General features: G+C 31.1%; 1 protein-coding gene across 3 annotated transcripts in view; it reads right to left on the bottom strand.

The window, feature by feature from the left end:
- Nucleotides 1-2945: 2945 nt before the first annotated feature.
- The window catches only part of LOC129959011 (putative autophagy-related protein 11), a 28339-nt gene continuing 19857 nt past the window's right edge, over nucleotides 2946-11427 (bottom strand). For all 3 annotated transcript variants that reach the window (XM_056071773.1, XM_056071775.1, XM_056071772.1), the window contains exon 3: nucleotides 2946-3093. The gene's annotated coding sequence lies outside the window, so the exon portion shown is untranslated. The remainder of the gene's footprint in view (nucleotides 3094-11427) is intronic.

Genomic DNA, 11427 nt, shown 5'->3' with positions numbered 1-11427 from the left:
TGTGCAGCGAAACCAAAGAAGTATTTGTAACATATGTAACGTTAGACTAGGCAAAAGATCTTTCTCTCATTCCATTTAAGAAAGAATGAATAGCAGTATATTTTACCATCGTCCTATTTTTAGAAAGCAATAAGAAGCGTCTTGCACTCTCAAAAGGCCATTTTAAAAGCGGCTTCGCTATTGCAATTCTGTAATTAAAAAGAAAACGATGATACATTGCGACGACTATTTTATTTTGCTTCAGTAATAGAACAATCTGCAAAAAAAAATCTCAATAGCTATCGACACATCGCCACATATTGACAAAAAAAAGTAATTTTTTTTTCTGTTTACACAGAGCTCATCACTCTTATTACATGTCAGTTAATTCATTAAAAGTCATAGAATCGGCTCTACAGCCTTCAGAATCGGTGAACTTTAATTATAACAACCCTGCATGTGTAAACTTCAGACAAGATTGAAAAACTGCCGGGAAGAATTTGGAATGAGACAACCAACAGAAATTGGATTTTTAAATTAGCATTGCTTATCTGATCTATAAAATCCTTCCCTTCATTACCAATAGCTTCTTTAAGTTCCTTGGCTAGTAAAACTATTGGATATGTGTGTGTGTGTGTGTGTGTGTGTGTGTGTGTGTGTGTGTGTGTGTGTGTGTGTGTGTGTGTGTGTGTGTGTGTGTGTGTGTGTTTTAACGTAATAAAAAAAAATCTGGCCAAAGTTCATTTTTCATAGCCCTTTTAAAATTATTTTTGTTAAAGACAGGCGCAGTCGGATTGCAGGAATTTACAAAAAAGTTAACTTTTTTTTTTTAACTTATCTTTGGCCATTACTAATTCATAGTATACACTTACCAATCTAAGAGGCAGGATGGATACTATATTGCTTCTTTTAGTAATGAAACGCCTAAAATAACCTTGATTTTTGTAAGAAAAGATCATTCAATTCTCTACTAAATCTAGAAATTAAAATATTGCACCACTCATTCATTCTTTTACCCTAACCCAAAGTATTAAAATTTTAATTGTTTTGACTGGAGGCTTTAGACTCTTCGCAAAAATCATGCCTCGGTAAAACCTTATTAGTTAAGACGCTTTCTTGGCGCACAGCTGCTTTATTTTAAAAATTTCCTGTCTTTTTTTTAAACAACACGTCTGCAATACCTTAAACAACAGCACCATAAAAGTACTGAAACGAGGCTGGAATCGTGGAAAAAGTTGGGCACCAGTGCGGTTTTCAGAATTTGAACACTTTTCTTTTTTTTGCGTCTTATTATGCGAACCGGTTTCCATATCTTTTATTATGCTTATTTCATTAGTGCAGCTGCTATGAAGATGAATCTTCTGTTTCCACATACTTTTTCTACTATTTGAACATTTGCTTTTATTTCAAAAAAACTTTAAATCAAACTTTTCAACAGTTTTTTTCATCTGTAAATTTCAAAATAAGGAATATTTTGCAATATCCTTTGAGATGTGGAAGTTCAAGTGCCAACACTCCAAAATATAAAAAGAAATGGCATTGGAAGACACATCGGAATTAAAACGGAGCTAGACACAGTAACAGTTTTAGGTGCAATACCCAAGTGGGCAATGAATGAATTTCTATTGAACAAAAAGAAGAGCGGCTATATTTTATAGCGCAAGAGTTATTGCTTTTTTTATCTTGCTGTATGACTAATAAAATGCCAATTTATTCATTGAAAGTGACAAACGGCAAAATTGATGTAAAATTTCAGCGAAATAAACTTTAAAATTTTTCTGGTAAACATTCCATTGCATGAAAAAGATTAAACTCTTTTGGATATTTTAAAAGTGTCCAAGGAAATTTAATTACATTAATGTCCCGTTTGAAACAATAATTAGGGCTATTTGGGGGCTGACTTCATAATTTTGAACCCCTGTCAGATGACGAGGGTAATATCCGAGCTAATTCCTTCTCTCCAAACTTCTGTTCAGCACCAACGGAAGCCCATTTGGCCCACGGTATCAGATCTAGCTAGTACTAAGCCGGCATGCCCAACAGTTCCAGTTTCGAACCTGGAAACCTCCGGCCCAAAGGCCGAGAACTTACCACTATGCTACTGCGACCCGGAATTTTAATAAATACCTTCAAAAGCCGATACAATAGACCTTCTTGATACAATTGCACATCAAACTATATGCATAAATAAAGTTCTAATCTTAAATTTCTTGAGGAAATTAGACAATAAATGTTAAATAAAAAAAACCAGTAACATACTCAGATTTTCTGAATTTAAATATACAGTTTTTAAAGTCATATTTCTGTAATCCAAAGGTAAACTATCTTGGAAACAAAATTAGCAAAATTGGACATCATATTTGCAATAACCGTACCGTATCTTCAAATGGACAAAATCTTGTATCAATCGGTCGGGAAAGAAAAAGAGATAGACAAACAATTCTCTCAAAAAAAAAAAAATAGCAATGTAATATAGTGCGCTAGAGAATTTCATTTGCCTCTCCAGTAAAAAGTTAGAATTGTTGATTTCCCTCCGATATGCAGATTTAAAATATGCAAATCTTATAATTGCAAATGAATATTGATATCCAATTATGTCAGATTCCATCCTGCAATCACATTTGAATAGTGCATTGTTCAGGAAGTAATGTAAGAATTGTTGCAAATTTTCAAAAATGCAGACTGAAACAGATAGTTTCTGGAAGATTTGAGTTGTTTCACAAAAAGGAAAACTGCGTCGTAGCTTAACTGTAGATCTAAAATGCTGTGATTATTATCTTTAGGTTAAAAAAAAAATTGAGTCAAGAATGTTGCATTTTATCTTTCGTTTCTAAAGTCAACCAAATTCCGTATAAAATGAGTTTTGGAATGTAGCACATTGTATGAAAAATGTAAAGATATACAGGGAAAAAAAACTTTGTTACCTTGATACCATGGTATGCTCCAAAACTTTTAAAGACAAATAATGCTTTACAAAATACAATTTATTGATATCACAGCTGTAAGTAAAACGTGCGAAAGCACTAAAAATCAAAACTAAAAAACAGTTGGTTAATACAAACATATAAATAAATAGATGAAAACAGTTTCCAAATGCCAAGATTTGCCACCAATCTGAAAAAGAAAAAGCCTATTTTAGAGAAATCGTAAAACATCAGGAAAAAATGCATTTCAGATTTATTATAGCATGTTAAAACCATACATTATTACTATTTTTTTTTTTTTTAGATTTAAATGAGAAGAAAAACAGTCTCTCGAAAACATTTATAAATCTAAAATTATTTGGCATGCAAATTCCGCAAATAGAAAAGGATTATTTTATACCATATCAATATTTCATCATCAGGAAGGGAAAAAGGACTATTTTCGTTTTTCTTTTAGAGATTTCTTTATAACTATGTTAAGGATTTTGTAAGCTTCCCATCAGAATACATAAAGCACAGGTGATTTGGAATCATTGCAGATTGAATACGAGACTCGAAAGCAGATGCAAGATACGAATGATACCACCTGCAATTAAATTAGGTGACCAACTCTCATTCTTTTCCAAAAGGGAATGAATTCCCTCTGGCATAATTAAATGAAATAAAGATATAAAATTGTGGTGTCTATCGACCCTATCTCTTAGCATTATAAAAATATATTTCCTTTTAAAGGATATCGGTTCAATTTGATAAAACTAGTGGCCATTCTTAGAATAAATCAAATTCAAAATAAATAGGTAATAAGATAAATATGCCCAGCTTTATACCAAGGAAACAATATTAAGAAATTTGATTTCGATATTAAATACTTAAACCGGGAAGTATTCTACTTAAACAGAAGACTACCTATGAGGCACTTTACGTAATATTTTTTTTTTAAAGGGCCAGCTTTATTTTCGAAAATCTTCAGAAATTTTCAAACACAAGTTTTCAAATTAAATATATATGAAGAATAATTTTCAGTCGTAATTGAAATTTTACGACTCATACCTCATTTTATCGGAGGAAAGTAAAATTATGCAATTTTTTGGCTTGCATTCAATTACTCAAATTTTTAAAGCGAATTTTGTCACATTGCAAAACATGTATTATTCAATAACAGAAGACAGTACATTATATCCAGCACTATATCCAACTGCATTTCAATGTTATGTTTTGTAACCTCATTGTAAATTAAAGCGATACATTATTGCAGTAAAGCCATAAAAATTAGCAGACTGAAATTTCAGAAAATTTTCGGAAAGCATGTCAGTAAGAGACGCTATTATTGAGAAACACAAGGCAGAAGAGAAATATTAATACTCCTGCAAATATTAAAACATAATACACATTACATTGCGATTTTAGAATTTTAAATCATCTGAAAACTAAATTGAAAATAAACTTCACTAATGAACTGTAAATTTCTGTCACTCGTTCATTCTCTCAAAAATCCATGAAAAAAACCCCGATTTTTAAAATATTGGGCTACTAGACTAGACTGACAGAAGTTTTGAGAAATCCGAGGGAAAAAAATTATTATTGAAGCAAGAAATGTGTCTTTTCTAGAATGTATTATCAGAAATAACCTATTTCCGCTTTAGTTTGAGTATCTTAATGCAATTTTCGAAACAAAAATAGCAGAAAACCTTTAGAATGAACTTAAGCAGCTTGTAAGTTATTAATGCATTGAATACTTTTTCTATAAAAACCCAGAAAAGCATTTGTTTTCAGATCAAAATCAAATATTTGGACATTAATAAGATATTTTTAAATACATTATAATAAGGAATTGCTTATACTATTCTTTAAATCTCTATGTTAATGTAAGCATTCGAATCTCAACAGTTAAACAATCAAATAAAAATGTTTGCCCTGGGTTTTTTTAGAATTTTTTTTTTTATTTGCATTTGTTTTTCTACGTTTGGGAGCTTTACTGTTGGATGAGTCAGTGTAATACAAGAGCAGTGGACGTCCGGGCAAAGAATTCCAGAAAATGGCACATTAGAATAAGGCTCAAGTTAAGTGACGTATCATTATCTACAGAAACTATTATTATGTGTGGGATTTTTTAACACTTCCTTCGCAAAGCTAATGATCGCCAAAGGATAAAGGAAAATACATCGGCATACTTTATTATAGACTGAGCGTGAGAACATGGCTACGTGAAATCTCATTGGCCCATTGAACTTGAAAAAGGCATCAGGAAACCGGTAAATTTTTTTTCCAAGACAGTAATTGGTGTGTGAAGCGACAGCATCAACATGTAAAATAAATGAAACAAGATCGATGAAGAGTTAAAAACTGAGAAACAATGTTAAAAAATTTCACAAGTAGATTTAGAGAGACATTAAATGATGTCAAGTAGTTTTTGGACTTAATATGTGGATTAAATGGTGATCACCAGGATTAAAATTAGAGTGAAGAGTTTTACCCTCTTTTTACTATATGCATTTGTCTGTGTATCTTAAACTTCCAGCAAATGTACTTTGCTGTATAGCTTATCCTATCCATGAAATATTTTATGCGCTGGAGTTTTAAAACAATTTATGTTCTCCATTTCTAAAACCATTAAGCATTTATAACTTGGTGAATTTTCATTTCATTTATTTACTTACTTTATCGATATCTACGTATACTCCATAAGTCTAAGATGGAAAATATACAAAATGCATGCAATAATCACAATACAAAAGCTTTAACTGAAAAACAAATTCATTCTTGAAATAAAATTTGTAGTTATCCAGTTAGACAATTTGTTCAGCAATGCATGCAATCCCCTTTCTCATCATAATCTGTTAATTATTTATATTTAGTGATAAAAGAATTCGAAACAGTATTTTCATAAACAAGATTGGAATTTATAAACCCTGTTTCATTGAATTTCAATTCTGTTTGTAAAGAAAATATATACCGCACTTTCGTCTTTGTTATAATTTATCTTCAAATATCCGTTCGATTCATACGTTAAAATTTACTGAAAAGTTAATTCACTTTAAAAAACATTGATCCGTAGAATGTTGAAGCATACTTTAAATTTGCAATCGGCCATTAGGAGAATTCCGATTGCAAGTGTTAAGAAAAACAAATTTATGTTAAAAAATCTTATCAAAGAAATAATTGAAATAGTAATGAGTTTATCGAAGAAGATTAGAATTCTCTAAGTATTCTGTCAAAGGCTTTTAAAATTCCTTGAATATATTTAGAATACCTAATGCTTAACTGTAGTTTATCCAATTCTGCATTGGTAGTTGAAATCTAAAATATAAAAAGGATTCGAACAAACGTTTTATTCAATGTATTAAAATAAATGTTTTTATCAAAAATTTACAGGGCAAGAGGAAAAGCGTAAAAGCGCGAGAAGTAGAAAAGATTCGAGTAAATCGCAATCACATTCATATTTTAATATTTATATAAACAAACGCTTGAGGGTTTGCGTTTCTTGGGGTATTTGTGGCTTTATAATCTACTGTTTCCCGCGCCTCAAGTTTTTACAATTTTTGTTTCGTCTTCCAAATTTTATTAAATTATTTTTCGTTTGCTTTCATAAAAGAATTTTTCCATTTAATTTTTTTTTTTACAATAATAATTTTCTAGTTTTCAATCTTTATATGTGACTTATAAAAAGACGTTAAACAACTAAGCTTTATCAACGAACTATCTTTGAAATGGTCTTAAATCTAGGGATATTTAAAGTTTCATTAATCACCGAAATAAATTTTGAAAATAGTTTTCTCAGACGAAAAATAAAATGCCGTGCTCTATATTCCAAGAAAAGGAAGGTATTTTAATTGTTTTCGATTACATCGGCGAGTGAAAAAGTAAGCGGAAGCAGGGGATTCACCTTCATAGCAGCTACACTAATGAAAGAAGCGTCACGAAAGATATGGAAACCGGTTCACATAATAAAATCGTAATGGCTCGTGAAGCTGCGGGACGATAACAACTTAAAGATGCCGCAAAAAGTAATGTTGCTATCGAGGCCAATTTGCAGAAGTCGTGGGACAAATACAACGCTCTTTGGCGGTCGAGAACGCTTCCTGCTACCTTTATCACTAATGTTAAGAAAGTCATTCCAGCTGGGCCGCTAGAGGCTGTTTTGCAAAAACTGGGGCACATTTATGTAGACATTCGAAGAGCGAAATATTGCGAAATACTCATAACCACAACTGAAAGGAACACGACTTTCGCTCTTCTTGCTTTCAGCGAACTAAATTTACGAAGATGCAAGACAAAAATAGGCTTAGTTGAGTTTTGAAAGTTTCACATTTTGTGTCAAAGTAAATATTAAAGCCATTTTTAAACAATCGACAATTTCCTGTCCAGAATTCTATCATTACGAGATGAAGGGCACTTAAATAATGAAGCGGCTTTTCTCGCCTATAATAAAAAATCTGAAACTGTCCTTATAGGGTTCATTTTGACGGATTTAACATACACCAGGTCCGCGTACAGGATCATTGTTGCGATGGATGATCACTAGTGCGATCAATCTTATCCGTTACTTTTGGATCCTGAAGCCAAGGCTATCTGAAGATTTTATGAGCAATTAAATATCCCACGACCTTCCCAACAGTATAAATGCATGCCTAGGAAATGAAACAAATGTACCTATTACTAAAACTAAAATCCAATTATCCAAAAACAAATTATTAATTGATAGTAGATAAAAACCATACAATATACAGGAATGCTAATAATCTGTCCATATTTCCTGTTTATCAAATTACAATGGCAGAATAATGGTGGGACCAATTGTCGTGCTGAGATTTAACTTGTATTCAAGCAATTCATCTTCAAAAATTTGGTTTGCAAAGCCTCATTATTTAATGGTAATATCTTATAAAAGAATTAGAGAAATGTCAATAATTCAAATCAAGAATTTAAAAAATTTTCCTCCACAGACAAAATATCCATATTTACCGAGTCCAACACTAGTACGAATTGAGACTGTAATAGTTAAGATAAAAACCAAAATAAAGTGAAAATAAAAAAAAATTCCGGTCTCTAATGGAAAAAGTTGCTCTTCTGGACAGAGGAAATGAAAACTACACTTGCCACGTAATTTATAGAAATATTTAATATAAAGTGAGCTCTCTGTTGTCTAGCCAAAATCGATATCTCAATTTAGAGTGAACAATTAGAAAGATTTTTGCATTGTCACAATAGCTCTAAATGGTTTATTTTCGAATACTTCTTGTGCCTATAAATACCGAAATATAAGCATTAAAATCAAAATTGTTCAGTTCAATTCCCAATTTTTATGATTATATCTTCTAAAATTTAAGTCATCGAATTTATTACATTCATTTGATATTTTTAATGACAGTTTTGCGATTCTCCCCCCCCCTTTTTTTTTAAACATGTCAACTTTTGCAGCCTTTGACAGTTTTCCAAAATTTTAAGAAAGTAATCTTACTTACGTTTTTACAAACTTGGCGAGTAAGTATTTAACAGCAAAAACAAAAATCATCGTAAGAAAGTTATCTTTATATCAAAGCAGATCTCTATAGAGAAAAAGTGCAGTTATTCATCGCGTAGTGATAATCATTGGAACAGTCGCTCAGACAATGAATTTGTATTTATTTGTCATATTAAATATAGACAACAGAAATCGATGGAAGTTGGTTCGAATATTTATTGCATATTTCATATCTGGCTTTCACATATTTGGAAATTAAGGATATTGCTTTCAATAGAACATTGGAAATTCTTAGAGATGTTTTTTTTCCCTGTAATCTACGTTTTTAGAGTAAGCTCTTATTTATCATTGAAATTTAAATGAAAATGTAACGATATTTTTTTAGGAAATTGACTTATCAAGAATGTATTTGAATAAGCAGAGTAAATAACATTAAACATTCTTTAATCTTATCTTTCGTTCCTAAGTGATCTTATTAAGCTTAGAGCAAATGAAACCAAAATATTCTTTCGATAAGAACGTAGGAGTATGCACTGACCTATCATTTCATTTATTTTTAATGACCGAAAATACTTTATTCCCACATATATATATAGTAAAGAAAGTCGTTTCAAAAAGACATGAAGTTCATGTCAGACCAAAACACATCTTAACCCGAAGGTTTTAGCACATCTTGAAGGAAACTTTCATTAATATCTACACCTACACAACTTCAAACTTGTATTTAATCCTTAAGGCATATTTCAACGGCAGGAATCGGAACTTTAAAACCAGTGGCTTCTTACAGGATTTGTAGACCACTGCTTTCTATCTCTTATGTATACACATAGGATCACTTTCCGCAAATAAGCGAATATAAGGAAGTATTTTAAAATGTGCATATCATTAAACTGTTTATAATGAGATAAGGTCTGAGGTAATTCATCACTAGAAGGTAAGTCTACAATAAAATGGCCCAAATAGGCTAAATTGTGCATACACTTTCATTTGAAATTAAATGTATTCTATTTACTGCATATTTTATGTATTTAACTTTAAATCTATAGGAATTTTTAAATACTCTTTCATAGCAATTTACACAGTTGCAAGAAATAAAGGGGAAAATCAATTTTGAATTTTGTTTCTAATTTATATAAATTGAAATTTTTTCTATACCAAATCTAAAATGCAAGTAAATTATTTCATTAACAACTAAACAAATTAAAATTGAAAAATAGTAAAAATGTAAGCGACACCAGTATGCATCACTGTGCGTGGACCATCAATTCACAAATTTTCAGCAAATTGTCTGCATTAAATCCGGATGATAATATCTTCTGTTATTCCAATATCCAAAATGAATGATTAATTTTTTGAATATTTTTAACTTCACTTTTTTGTGATTATATAAACTGCTTACTCAAAATCCTTTTTAAGCGAATATGATGCAGATTAATTTTGAATGTCGGTGCATGTCTCCGAAATATTTTAAACTAATGAATTCAATATGCCAGGGCATAATAGGATACGATATATTAAGTTGTAGCGCATGGTAATCGTTAACCGACGAAAAAACTGACGAAAAACCGACGAAAATTCTTCAAAAAGCAATTTTAATGGCTTAAGATAGCGTTTCGATTACATGTCAAAAAGTATGATTTATCATCTTTGAAATCTCATTTTGAAGATTTCAAATTTATAATATCAAAATAATTGGCCATTTGAAGGTATTGAATAAGACAACCCAATTCTGAACAGCTTTTATTCTGAGCTTTGAAGACGAAACGATTCTCAGAATGCTGCTTTGAAGTGAAACATCAAATAAAGAAGAAAAACTTTCTTAAACAATGTTTCTTCATAGTCGAGTGCCTTTCACAAATTGTACGAAAAGATGTTGGACCCATTTATGGGTTACCCTTCCAATAAAGGAAATCCTAAATTAAAAGAAGCCAGCTCCATACACAAGAATTAAAAAGTTATAAAACACTTTCGCATTCGATCGTATTTCTTCCGATAACAGGCAATGGGAAGTTCTAGAGCAGGGCGCGAATCTGAAACCAAGTAGAGCATTAAAAATCGCATGTACAGTTATTGAATTCGGCAATAGCTGAGGGCAAGCTTACTGCAACAGCTGTGTGGTCGTCTGTTTTGTTTTGAGGTAAAACAATCTTGGCCATTTACTACACCACGCCTGAATTAATGTTCAGTGACCCAGGTGGGGAATCGGTTTACTGTAAAAAATTCATCAGAGGCTTTATCAATATGCTAAACATTTTTTTAAAAAACCTGTATCTGCTTAAGCGCTTTTAACTGAAACTGGAAATATTGGCTAACAACATAAAATAATTAAAATTAAAGCATCCTTGTTCAAAGCACTGTAAATAAAAATACCGGAAAGTCGTAAGAATGGCAAATCGAGTAGAATGTATTTCAGAAATAGAAAAGAGGAAAGAAAAAAAAACCATTTAATAAGAATTAGTGTGTTTTTATTTTTTTGGAGGGGTGGGCGGATTATCGTATTTTACTTGATAAGCATTAATTAAATTGTCCTTGACTTTTCATGACAATTGTTAGCATTCGTTGCACTTCTATATTATTTATCAATCACGATTAATAAGCATTGTGATTATGATTGAACCATGTTTATTTTAGAAGTAAATGTCGATCTTTCCCTTTCGTCTATTAAGAAGTATTTTTTCCCCTTTATGTTTCACAATTTATAGTATTATTTCCATTCATACATCATCTTGCATTCTTTTTTTACAACTACCTTTTTTCCCCTTTGATATTTTGAAGGAGAAAAAACTGGTATTTATCTTGTATCTGCTGTACGGAAACATGGTTTGCATGCAAATACAATCAATACCGAATATATTTTTGTATGCAAGAAAAGATTCGCGTTTTAGGCAGATACGAGACGTGATGAAGATACGTTATAAAAATTTCTAGCACAACGATTGCTTCATTTAAGAAATAGGAGACTCGGAATCTATACTCTTTGTAACTTAATTTGCAAATATTTTACTGTTGATAAATCTCTAAAACCGAAAACAAATTACTTCTAGTTCCCACAGCGTAAAATTA

The sequence above is a fragment of the Argiope bruennichi genome, chromosome X1 (assembly GCF_947563725.1).
Source record: "Argiope bruennichi chromosome X1, qqArgBrue1.1, whole genome shotgun sequence".
NCBI classification, from domain to species: Eukaryota; Metazoa; Arthropoda; class Arachnida; order Araneae; family Araneidae; genus Argiope; species Argiope bruennichi.
The sequence above is the reverse complement of the archived record's forward strand: the minus strand, read 5'-3'. Positions and strand labels throughout refer to the sequence as shown.